Genomic DNA, 13980 nt, shown 5'->3' on the forward strand with positions numbered 1-13980 from the left:
AGGGGTCAAGTATTTTTTTAAAAATAAGTTTAAAATAATAATGTTATCAAACGTTAAAAGTGTTTTTTTGTCATTATGTCTTAAACAATTTATATAAATTTATCAACCAGTGAAAAGTGATTTACATAACATCATCTAAATACCATGTTAAATTAAAGGGCCAATAGCATATGTGTCACCAAACTATTATCACATTTTTAATTTAGCCAACTACACGTTTAGTACTTAAATTATTACTTTTAGTCTATTTTAGTTGTTTTCAAAATCATATCTAACATTTAATTTAGGTTTTATTCCCCCATCGTTAAAAACATAACAATAATGTTGTTGTGTCACTATAAGGTAATGATACGTGAAAAAACAGTTCTGTTAATTTTTAACAGTGGGTACCAAACTTAAACCTAAACTAAACGTTAGGTATGATTTTGAAAAAGACATAATGCTAAAATTAGCATCAAACGTTTACTAAATGGTCATTTTAGACCTTATTCTTTTTTTGGAGTATTTTGGCTACCAACATTTCATTTTGGGGTAAAAAGTTGTTTCTATAGATGAAATTTGTTAGTTAATACACTATTAATGCTATAAAATATGAGTTTTTACCCTAAACTAAAACGTTGAGGGACACAATTATCCAGAAAAAAGGAATAAAGGCTAAAGTGAATATTCTTTCAATTATTAGGGGTCTTTTTGCACTAAAATGAAACGTTGGGGTCAAAACGACCATTTCAATAAATATTGGGTACTAATTTTAACATTATGCCCTTGAAAAAAAATAAAATTTATGTATCAAAACAGAATAAAAGTAAAAGTTTAGGTATTAAGTGTATAGTTTAAGGGTGTTGTTGCATTGATTGAGTTTGTGCATAATGTCCCGGGCTAGAAACTTGGGTCCGAGACATTGAAACAAGCGTCCGACAATGAGGTTCAAAATAGAATATCGGGCTTGCCAAGACCACCAAACTTAGCCCAATTCTTGGAGAATGCCTACAAGTCCGAGAAGAATCAATTCTGAGGCGTCCGAGAGAAGCGACGAGGGTGTTATATGTGCGATGGGGGCAATTTTTTCAAGGCTCGTGGATTCGAACCGAGACATGTGTACGATGATTTTTGTAAGAGAATAATACAGAGTGTTGGGCTTGCTCAGAACCATCAAACCTGGCCCACTCTTTGGAGGATTCTAGAAGGATAATGTTAGGTGGGATTTCCTTGATTTAAGGGATTTGGGTTAAGTGGGAATCAATCCTAACCATTCATGTAAAACGATCTTGGCAAGTGATTGAGAGGGAGCTCAACTATAAATAGAGAGCTTTCTTCCTCATTTGTAATCACCCAATTCCATTCTTCTCTTTGAGAGAGTAATATAGCTCTGAGGCATTTGCTCTATACTTTCAGAGTTCTTTAGTTCTTTGTTCTCTTTGTGTTGTTGCCTATCTTTGTGGCTAGGAGTAGCCACACTCATGTTGCACTTCCACACGATAGTCCGACCTTGGTGGCTTGGAGTAGCCACGTTGGTGTTAATGCTTCTATAATCCTAGAAGCCTTGAGGACTTGGTTTCAACCTTTGTAAGTTTGCATGCACACTTAGCTTGGGTAAGGCTTACTTAGTCGTAGAAAAGACCAATGAGCGTTAAGAAGTGTCTAAGGCCGCACAACCCGTCAGACCTTGACTCTGATATTCCAACGGTTTGAGGCGTTGAAGTTCTGAGGGCATGACAAGTGGTATCAGAGCGAGTCGTTGTGGACAAGCAACGATCGTTTCGACCGTGTTTGGTGGAAAGTGCGAAACCAGGTAAGTTTGATTTACTTATTGTTCAATCAATTTACTTTGATAATTGAGTTGGCAAAGTTAAAGTGAGATGGGGCACAAGAGAAAAGGAGTTTTCGCATGCAAAGGTAAGGAGTGCCATGGTGGAAAATAGGAAGAGAGTCCGGTGGGCTCGAGGGCATCGTCGGTGTCCAAGCATGGGGATACCACAACGATTTCACAAGAAATGGTTGAGGTAACGAAACCACACCAAGGGGAGATACATCTCGAGGTAGAGAGGCTCAAGGGTGATGCCGAAAGCATGTCCAAGCGAGACAACACGTTCTCTCAAGAAGACAAGGAGAGTCTTGATTAGGAACAAGAAGAAGGACTGACAATGTACGAGAAGTGGGCTTATATGATAGAAGGTATTGCTGACCACGCATAAAGGCTCTTCAAGTTAGAGAATATCTCAAATTAATGAAAAGAGAGGGTCGGGAGACTTGAAAAAGTCAAGGATGAGGCCAAGGAGACCCAAGGTGTTGTGGAGTCCCACCTTGATAGATTGGAGTCCATGGAGGATAGATTCAAGGACGAGACACTACGAGTTCTCAACGAGTTGGAGACGGTTTGAGTAAGTAATGCCCAAAGAGCCGAGGTAATGGTTTTCAGGAACAAGGTGGATGAGCTCAAGAAGGAGTTGCTCATTTGCAAGTGAGCAATGAGTGAATGGGGTGCGCTCAAGACCTTCTTGGAAGGACTTAGGCCAGGGGCGATGCTCGGGGGAGAGCAAGGTGATGCCCAAAGACTTTTATAGGTCATAGCTGTAGCCGGAAAGTTGACTGAGCTTGCAGATGTCAAGCCAAGCAGTGATGTGTCGTCCAGGCCCATGCCCAGAGATAGTGATAATAGTGGGGGAGACCAGGAAAAGGTGCAGCGGGGAGATGGTAGAGGAAGCTCTTCGAATAGCCAATGTGAGCCATCGATTGTTCGTAGCCAAGGAAAGTCATCAGGAAAGAATGACAAGGCTAAGTCCTGTGTAAAGAAGAAGGGGAGCAAGGAAAAATTGAAGTGTTACTTCTGTGATGGTCCTCATTTAATTATAGGATGTCCCGAGAAGCATCGCCTTACAACCATTATGAAGAGGATGGGAGAAAGAGAAGGAGAAAGAGAAAAAAGGAATTGGCATGGTTGCAAGTGTTAAAACTGCCAAGCCAGGAAAAAGACTTAGTCCGATTGAGGGGATCAATGCGGGGAAGCAAGGAACAAGACGAGGGAAGGCGTTGGTATTGAGGCAGTCGAACCCAGAAGAAAGCCCAATGTGATTGCGAGTGTCCAATGAATCAAGTCAGGAGAAAGACTTTGTGAGGCTACATGTTCCAAAGTAGCTGAATCAATGGGCAAGCTTGGTGCGACTACAAGTTCTCAAGTAGTCAACCCAGGATCGAGACGTGACGAGACTTCGGGTGTCAAAGTAGTCGAGCACAAGAAGGAATCTGATGTGATAGAAGAGATAAAGCCATCAAGCCGAGGGTGCAAAGTGAGCAAGTTCGTTCACAGTATGCCAGGTTGGAGGCGTGATCCAAGTTGAGGTGTCTCAGGCATAGAGGGACACTTAAGGAGTATGCGAGTTGATTCAGAAAACTCATGTTCAAAGTCCTGAGTTTGACTGAAGGAGATGGGTTCTTCACCTTCATGATCGGATTGAAGCCGTGGGCGAAGAAAGTGTTGGAACGAAGGGAAGTCAATGAGTTGTCTAAAGTCTTGACAACCGCTGAGTCCATCAAAGAATTTGGAGTCAAGAAGAACAAGACTTCCAAAGAAAAGCCAAAAGTCGAGGGTAGCGGCAAGAGATTCTGTGATAAAGGCAAGTCAGAGGATGAGGAATATTATTCCTCGAGTGGCAGAGAAAGTCCACTCAATGATGAACCAGATGGGGGATCTGGGGAAGATGTGTGCAGTCTTGGAACAAGTTCAAGTGCCAAAGATGCTAAGCCGAGGGTAAGAGCTGAGCAAACGAGCGGGCGCAAACTTAAGATGCCAAAAGTGTTCAAGATTACCCGAGGGGAGCCGAGTCATCTAAGGTGATGGATGAGCCCAAGATCGAGTTGTCCAAAGAAGAGGATGAACCCAGGATCGATGGGGCATTGAGAGTTGTCTCAATAAGGTTCATTTCTGCCAAGGCGGGTAGAAGCCAAGTGTAGGAGGAGTTGGCCATGTCCAAAGAGTTTGCCGAGCATGTTCCCAAAAATAACATGGCTTCAGAGACCATCATAAGAGAACGGTCGAAGCAGGGGCTTACCGAAGATGTTCAAGTGAGGAACAATCCTTCAAAGACTCGTAAACAAGAGTTGAAGGGGCCAAGACATCCATTTGTAAGGTGGGAAGTGAGCTCCAACCTTCGTGTTAGAAGGGAGGAGGCAATAATGGGCATCACACTTTGCCGTGAGAAAGTACCGATGCATGGTGGCGCAAAGAACTCCAATGACAAGGGTTCAATGCGGGGAGTCTCAGACTTCATGGAATAAGAAGGGATGACGCAATTTTGAGTAAATGCCAACTAATCAAAGGGGAAGATACATCTTAACACTATTTTAGTGTTCGTTTAAGTTTGATTTATTGTTTTAAGTGGATGTAGGTTGAGCAAGACCTAACCTTTAATACGGAGGAAACAACAGGGCCAAGAGGTCCAAGCCAAGGCAAATCAAGACTTGTAGGAAAGAGTTCCTACGATAGAGATGCACTTGTGGGCGTGTTAGCTCATTTCAACACTTGGCGGCAAGAGCCGAAGCAAGCACAACCGTTATAGGAGACCGAGTCCTTATGGGCGGACATGAGCAAGTGGAGGTGTCGAGAGGCAACCAAGTTGATGTGAAGTAAGGCGGATAACATCGTGAAGTTACATGCGACAAAAGCCAAGGCAAGTAGTTCGTATGGGAGGACCGCAACAAGCCAAGGCGTTGGAAAAGTATCCAAGGTGATGCTGCTCAGGATCGTCGAGTGCGACAACGAGGGCGTCGCTAGGTTCGGTGGGGGAGAATGTCACGGGCTAGAAACTTGGGTCCAAGACATTGATGCAAGCGTCCGACAATGAGGTTCAAAATAGAATATCGAGCTTAACAAGACCATCAAACTTAGCCCAGTTCTTGGAGAATACCTACAAGTCTGAGAAAGATCAATTCCAAGGCGTCCGAGAGAAGTGAAGAGGGCATTACATGTGCGATGGGGGAAATTTTATCAAGGCTTGTGGATTCAAACCGAGACATGTGTATGCAGATTTCTATAAGAGAATATACAGAGTGTTGGGCTTGCCCAGAACCATCAGACCTGGCCCTATCCTTGGACGATTCTAGAAGGATAATGTTAGGTGGGATTTGGGTTAGGTGGGAATCAATTCTTACCATTCATGTAAAACGATCTTGGCCATTGATTGAGAGGGAGCTCAACTATAAATAGAGAGCTCTCCTCCTCATTTGTAATCACCCAATTACATTCTTCTCTTTGAGAGAGTAATATAGCTCTGAGGCATTTGCTCTATACTTTCAGAGTTCTTTAGTTCTTTGTTCTCTTTGTGTTGTTGCCTATCTTTGTGGCCAGGAATAGCCATACTCGTGTTGCACTTCCACACGATAGTCCGACCTTGGTGGCTTGGAGTAACCACGTTGATGTTAAAGCTTCCCCAATCCTAGAAGCCTTGAGGGCTTGGTTCCAATCTTTGTGAGTTTGCATGCTCACTTAGGTTGGGTAAGGCTTACTTAGTCGCAGAAAAGACCAAGAAGCGTCTAAGGCCGCACGACGTCATACCTTGACTCTGATATTTCGACGGTTTGAGGCATTGAAGTTCTGAGTGTGTGACAATAAGGAATTATATGGTGATTCAACAGTGATGGAGTTGATAACATTCATTGGTTCAATCATGACATGGTTGATAACATCTACTTATTAATTGGAGCATATGCTTGTGAATGTTTGTTCAAGTTGGAGCATATTCGTATAGCATCAATTTCCAACTCTTTTTGTGCATGAGTTATTGAATTGCAAGTTAACTATGTATGTGCCTTCTAACTCTCAAGTTACTAACATTCGAAAGCAATTGAGTCTTCACTTGTTCAGAGTTGGAAAAAGCATAGCAGGGTGAATGTTGAGGAAAGCATGGAGGTTGATGTTCAGTTCAGTCACAAATTGATAAGAAGAATGAAATTTCCTCATCATTGGTTAGTTGTTATTTGGTTTGTCTTTAGGGTTTAGGGTTAGAGATAGGATTTAATATTAGACCGCCCCTCCCTCGGTTTAGAAAACTGGGATTATTTGGTGAGAGAAGGTGAATGGGATTAAATAAGATGAACTTACTTGATAAAACCCTCAAGAGAGTTAAATTACATCACAAATAAAAAGGGTAGACTTCTCTGCCTTCTTTGGGTTTTTTTAACATAAAGAAAATGTATAAAATCCATTTATTTCATACATAAATTTATCTTAAAATCTAGCCAATAGATGAAGAACATGTCCCTCTGCCCTTCATAACATGGCTCCTTTATATAATCTTTCCAATCTATGCTTTCCACATCAAATTCAAAGCTCCCCCTTCTCTTCTTCTGACATTGTTTCCAGTAATCTCTTGGTGTTGCTGTTGTCAAACCATGATTTGAACATCATATGCAATGTGAAACCCGTGGCTGGACTCAAGTTTTGATGCAAAAAATCGACTTACCTTCCACTGTAGAATGTCTACAGTTCGTATATGTTGGCCAAGTACTTTGCCTGCTCCACTGACTTCTTCGAGCTTCTGCTGCAGCTTTCCGCTCCAGGACGCCAGTGCTCCCAATCCGGTTCTGTGCATAGCGTCTCTCCATAGGTGAGCTGAGAAATCCTCCATGGAACTGAACAGCTTCATCGACGGGACGTGGATCGGGGTGCCCTTCGAGTCGTGAAAAGGCCAGGAATGGTAGTTCTCGTGGAGCATTTGGGCTAGATCTTGGAAAACCAGTGGATTAACTACTGATGATGCGACCTGGTAGATGTTAATATCTGGTTTCGAGCACATTCTGTGCCTTGCAATTGCTGCCAAAGTCGCATTCACAACCATATCGGCCGGAACCTGTAAGGTTTTGCCATTGTTTTGATTCATCAAACACAATAAGGACAGAATTGATGAATAAATTAGACTACAACAACTTACAACATCAAGAACTCCATTGGGATCAACAAGGAAACCTGTTAGCCGCCCTTTCCCATAGCATAATACTATTAGATCCATCATCCTATAATATAAAGAAAAGGGTAATCTCAGTTTTTTCTTAGAAACCTTTTCATTATATTTTCATGTACATAAACAAGAGATACCTATTTCCTTCCATCCATCCAGGAAATGGTTCTTTGCAGGTGCTCTCGATGACACTGTCGAATTATAATCACCGGTATTTCTCCTCTCATGATATTGATCATCATTTCTCCCATGACCTTCGTGAACACATACGTGTCTTGCCATCCATGTTTTCTATCCCTGATCGCATGTTAATCGTGTCAATGCATAAAAGAAATAGAAAAGTTACAGAAATCACATAGGAACATATCATAAATGATTTGTACATAACTCTTTCTAAGTTCCGAGTAAGACTATAAATGTTCATGACATATTCTGCACATTCTCAAGCTTTATGAGTAAGAAGGGAAAGAGAATTCTCACCTTTCTAAGCCCAATTCTTTCATTTTCTGATCCACTTCACCTTCCTGACAACCTTCCCTGGTATCAATAGTCAATACGAACTCTTCTTTGATATCTAAATCGGGTATCAATCTCGGTGTGGTTTCAGAAATTAAATATTCCCTTGCAATGCAATCTCCTATGTCAAATGCCTTTTCCATAACACATCCTTGTCTTTGGCCATTAACATATGCTGCACATAAAGATATTCTGCTTATCTTAGGTTCATATATACACCATAAATATATACATATATATTGATTTTGAGCACTTACCTGTTGAAACTTGCAGAAAGAGTTTAAGTTTCTTGCACTTCTTGGCGAAACCCATGAGATGGCATGCACCTTTTGTATTTATATCCATGGCAACATCATATCTGCAATTCAATGATCTTAATCTCACATTTCCGGAATCATAAAGAATGGATCGAAGCAAGACCTTTCATCAAAAGTTGTATTAGCTACAGAATTCATGATAATGTCGACTTCTTTCGCGATCAATTCGGCTACATCGGCATCCAATCCAAGATCAGATTCACAAACATTTTCTACTACAGGGACCAGTTTGCTTAACATGAAACTTTGGTAACCATCCCCATATGTTTGTTGCAGACACTTGAAAAGATTTGAATTTATGATCTAAAACAAGAAGAAAGAAAAAAAAAGCTAAAATTTGATTCAATAGCAAGAAAAAGAAAACCATTCAAGCATGCTATAAGCAAGAAAAAACAGACATAACGTACTTCATTTTTCAATCTTTCCATTGCTGCTTCTTTGCTTTTAGCCTTCACCAACACAAATATCTTCCCAACATCAGGCACAGTTCGTAAAATCTTCTCAACAAGAACTGGATATAATTAATATAAGAAAAAAATATCGAAAATGTTATATAGCATATTCTTTTTTGGTACAAATGCACATATGGCGAGTCCAAAACCCTATAGGAAACAATATGTAGAACAATTTAGACATGGACATGTCTACGTGCTAGGCATTTGTCACCCAATAGAACATAAGTATTCGAATAGGTTGCTCGAACCTCGAATAAGTCTAGAACACATTCTCGTATTCGACTCCGAAGGAAAATAAAAACCAAACCTTCGGCAAGAAATCCAGTCGAACCAGTAATGAAGAACTCCTTCCCCCTAAGGAACTTAACAATGCCAATGCCCTCTTTCAACTCCACTACGTAAGGCACCAAATCTTTAACTGCAATATCAGCTTGAGTATTCCCATTGGGATTAGGAGACACGATTAAGTTTCCGGCGTCCACAAGCGCCGCACTACGTTTTCGACCTTTTCTCACGGCCGAAGCAGTCTTCATTGCTTTACAAGTACCCCTTGGCAATGCACAAGGTTACAAGTGTTGTTGTTGTGCTTCATGGAGTGGCATTTATTGAGAAGTTTGCTTGGTGGTGAAACAGAGAAGCAATTGAGGAACAAGGCCCCCATCGAAACAAAAGGAGAGAAGTTGAGAAGGAAGAAAAGTATAACGAAGAAGAAATCAAAGCATTTTTGGTAGTTCAAAAGAAATGGTTGCCTTAACAAAATACACTAGTAAAGTAACACTGCCCTATAATATAAGAAACGAGAAGAGAAAAAAATATTGAAAACTAGTGGGGTTTGGGAACATGAAAAATGAGAATATTATAAAAGAGGAAGGGGGAGTGGGGTGAATTTAAGGGAAGAATGAGATGAGAATTAGGTATAGTTTTTTTTTTCCATGCAAAGGCTCCCTTTAGCCCATTTTCTTTCAAATAAATTCACACTTGTCGTCAAGGAGCCTAACATGGGGCACTTCTTTCATTAACATTTTCTGTACTTTGGATTTTTATATTTTTGCAAGGAAAGCGTGTGGGGATGGATATTAGCCTATTAATGAGTACCCAATCATAGATATGCATCCCTATCTCCTTGGTTAACATACCCTTTTTTTAAATTATGTAATTTAAGTAGTTTAATCCGTAGTCAATTCACAATTAATGTACATCAAGACATAGTTGTTCGAACTTGAGAATTTTAAGAAGAATTTGACAATACATGCTCATACCCCTACATATGCCTATTTAAATCTGAAACTTTAAAGGAAAACAACAAATTCTTTAATCATTGAGATCTCTTGATTCATGCCAATAAATTTAAATTTTAAATATTAAAATTACAATTACAATTTTTAGGATATATAGATGCTAGTAATAGTCCCCCACTTACGCAAGGGTTTTATAAACCTTTTATATTATTTAATCAATTACTTTTATATTATAAACATAATTAATAATATTAAATTATATACTTAATCTCTCGATAAGTCCATTTAAGTACAATAACTTTTAAAATTGTTTAAGATTTAAAGATAATTAACTCATAAAATAATCATATAAGATTATAGTAATATTTATAAGGTAAATTATAATAATGATTGATCGTATAAAATACCAAAAAAATGAAAACAACAAAATATCTCTCTCCTATCTTTAATTCTTCTTTAATTTCTTTCCTTGGTACATAATTTTTCCTTTTCTGAAAAAAAAGAACTTGTAGGATATATAGTACCTACCACGTATTTTTTTTATTGATAGTTGTAGATTATTGGTCTATATATTAAAAATTATTATGTTAATTTTATATTATATTATTTATTTAATTTTTATATAATATAATTATATATTGTTGTACCACCTCTCATATTTTCTCTGAAAATTATATCTATATTATTATTTTCTGTTTATAAAATTTTAATATCTTCAGAATTTTATATCATTCGATTAGCCACAATCCTTTATAATTTCATACACTTCGGATTAATGAAAAGTGTCATTTAGAATTTGATACTCGGCTTTCAATTCAACTAATTTAAATAACGAGGGTAAATTAAGTTAGATATCATTAAATTTTGTCTGTTGATTCGTTTATACTATTGAACTTTCAATTTTATTAATTATAACACTGACATTATTTTGAGAAGAGTAGCAATACCTCAAAATTAGCTTCATCGGTTGGTCATCGAAAGAGATCGAAATATTAATATATTGAACTTTTAAACAAATTTTTGTTGATTCTAAGTGGATTTCATGGAAAATCAATCATAGGAGAAGAAAGAGGAGTGAAACACGAATGTTTTGATACCGATCTTGTCACGACATATGACCGATGAACGACGATGCTTGGCTGACGACGACAGTTGGAAAGTGCAGTGGTAAAAAAACTGTTTAAAATTTAAGTGAAAAAATCGATACACCCTAAAAGTTTAGTGTCTAATATGTCGTCGTTTTAAACATAATAACAACTACACCAAATGATGTCATTTTTGTGTGACATGCCACGTAAGCAACGTCACTCATGTAATTGTTCCGTTAATAACTTAACGATTGTCGCGATCGTCTTTCGGGTGGACCCAGAATTGGGCTTCGGCTTAGGAAAATGGGTTGGAGTCGCCACCGACTATTTTAAAACGAATTTAGGTGGATCGGACACCATCTTACCTGATCTGCGTTTTACCATAAATGTGTCGGGTTCAGGAGTCGGTTACGGTCAAGGAAGGATTAGCACCATTGAATCGCCCTTTCGGTACCAATTAATTTGTCGTTGTCTTTAATTGCAAAAAATTAGAAATTAAAATTTAAAAACCCATTCGGATTACTTACCTTTGATCGATTGAAAATATCCGTAAAAAGTCAAAAGTGTTAGAGAAAAAAGAAGTAATGGAAAAAAATAAAGTAAGGAAAATAAAATAAAGAAGATTAAGATAAAGAAAGTAAATAATAAAATAAAAAAGGATAATAAAAAAAGAAAAGAAAAGAAAAAGAAAAAACAAAAACAAAAAAAACAAAAACGATAAATAATAATAATAATAATAAAAGAAAAAATAATAAAAATAAAGAATGAAAAACAAAAATAAAACCAAAGAAATAAAATAATATATAAAATGAATGAAAAATAAGGAATAAAAAACGACAAATAAGAAGGAAATGTTAATATATATGCATATATGTAAAATATAATATTAATTAAATAGAGAAAAAATGTAAAAAGGACTAGATTAAAATAAAATAAATAGAGAGCAAATTAAGAGAAAATCGGGATTAAATTGAATTAAAGGACTAAAATGAATCCTTAATACAAATGAGGGACTAAAAGGGAATTAACCCCTTTTTCTCAAAAACGCGTGGACTCATAGGTCGGGTCACGCGCGGGTCGAATCGGACGGGTTCAATATAATCCTAAAAATCACCCTTTAACCTCAATTTAATCATCCCTTAAAAAACAAGCCTCAAATGCTCTCAACTACTCTCGCTTGGGCGATATCCGGTGTTTTTTTGTATTTTTGTGTGTGTTTTTATTTGTTTTGTTTCGACTTTTGGTTACTGTGATGGGTTTTGGTTTGATGTTTCAGTGTTGATCGTGGTGGTCTTGTTTGGTTGTTGGTAATTTTGTGTGTGGTTGTTTTGTTCACCGATGATGCTTGTGGGTTCAGTTTTTTCGATGATGCTTCGTACCCTTTTCATGGCCTCACCAGGGGCATTTTATAGCCCCGATGTTGGCCGTTTTGGTCCTGAGATGAGCTGGATTGTGGCCGTTGTGAGGCCGGTCAACTCGAGATGGGTCAGTCCCGGGATTATCGGCCGACCGTTTCGCCTGGTCTCCAACTGTTTGACCGGCGTGTGTTGTCACGTGCACCACTTGACCCCCCTCTATACGACGCCTTTGTTGATTTTGTTTTAGTGTTCCCAAACCCTAAACTTCGACAAGCTGGATCAGGCCCATCTCTGGATTGCTTATTGGACCCTGACAGTGAACCCATATGAACCTGAAATGAAAAGAAAAAGAAATGCATAAATAATAAATAATAAATAAAATAATAAAAATAAAATAAAAAAGAATATTTAAAAATCATATTTATATATGTTTTTTAAAAATATTTTTAAAATCATATAATATATATTTTCAAATAACATTTTAAAACCATATTATATATATATATTTTAAAAATGTTTTCAAAATTATATATTGTATAGTTTTCAAAATGTTTTAAAAAATTATATATTATATATATTTTTCCAAATATTTTTTAAAAACCATATATTATATATATTTTTAAATTGTTTTCGAAAACTATATTATATATATTTCAAAATGTTTTTTTAAAAAAAACTATATAATATATATGTTTTCAAAATGTTTTCAAAAACTATATTATATATATATATATTTCCAAAATGTTTTTTTAAAAACTATATAATATATATGTTTTCAAAATGCTTTTTAAAAAACTATATATATATCTATTTCAAAAACCATTAGCACATATATATATATATATAAAATAAAAATACGGACGAAATGAGTGTCTATAACTGCCCCTCTTTGTCCTTTTTCATAGAACGAAAAATAGGACAAAGATAAAATGACACAAATTTTTGTTCGGTGGAGTTGAAAATTGATCTCGATTAAGAATAACTCCCTGTCGAAATATGATGTGGATGACTCCTCATTCGCGAAGTCGGGTCCATCTTAAAATGATCTGGAATTGAAGCCGTAATTCGAAAATAGAATGTGGCTTCTCGTTGCCAAATTGTAGTCAACTTCAGTCTTCTTCTCGACTTGAAAACCTCGACTGCAACAAAAAAAGTAGTGTGATTGATGTGTCATTGAGATGAATGGAATCGAACTCGATACTTTTGTTGACAGATATCCCTTTTTGCCTTGAACTATGCTGTTAATGAGCTGAGAGATTGTCCCAGATCTTCTTCTTGACTTAAAGACCTCGGCTTCAACCAGAAAGTAGTTTCTTGATGCTACCATGTGATTGATGTATCATCGAGTTGAATGGAATCGAACTCGACAATTTTTATTGACAGATAGCTTTTCTTGACTTAAGTTATACTGTAAATTTGTCATGCCCTTGAGCTGAATGGAATCGAACTCAAGGGGTTTTTTTTTGGCAGATAGCCCTTCTCGCCTTGAGCTATGTTACAAATAATGTGCCTTGGAGCTGAGTGTAATCAAACTCGAAGGTCTTTAGTTAGCAGATAGCCCTTCTTGCCTTGAGCTATTCTGCAAATGATGTGCCTTTGAGTTGAGTGTAATCGAACTCGAAGGTCTTTTGTTGACAGATAACCCTTCTAGCCTTTGGTTATGCTGCAAATAATGTGCCTTGGAGCTGAGCGTAGTGGAACTTGAAGGTCTTTTGTTGGCAAATAACCCTTCTTTCCTTGAGTTATGCTGCAAATGATGTGCCTTGGAGCTGAGCGTAGTTGAACTCGAAGGTCTTTGGTTGGAAGATAACCCTTCTAGTCTTGAGTTATGCTACAAATGATATGCCTTTGAGCTGAGCGTAGTCGAACTCAAAGGTATTTTGTTGGCAAATAGCCCTTCTTGCCTTGAGTTATGTTGCAAATGATGTGCCTTGGAGCTGAACGTAGCCGAACTCGAAGGTCTTTGGTTGGCAGATAACCCTTCTAGCCTTGAGTTATGCTGCAAATGATATGCCTTTGAGTGTAGTCGAACTCGAAGGTCTTTCGTTGGCAAAT

General features: G+C 37.6%; 1 pseudogene; it reads right to left on the minus strand.

The window, feature by feature from the left end:
• Window positions 1-5529: 5529 nt before the first annotated feature.
• LOC120130234 lies at window positions 5530-8902 on the minus strand (annotated as a pseudogene).
• Between the last annotated feature and the right edge of the window lie 5078 nt (window positions 8903-13980).

The sequence above is a fragment of the Hibiscus syriacus genome, unplaced genomic scaffold (assembly GCF_006381635.1).
Source record: "Hibiscus syriacus cultivar Baekdansim isolate YM2019G1 unplaced genomic scaffold, ASM638163v2 tig00110528_pilon, whole genome shotgun sequence".
Lineage (NCBI taxonomy): Eukaryota > Viridiplantae > Streptophyta > Magnoliopsida > Malvales > Malvaceae > Hibiscus > Hibiscus syriacus.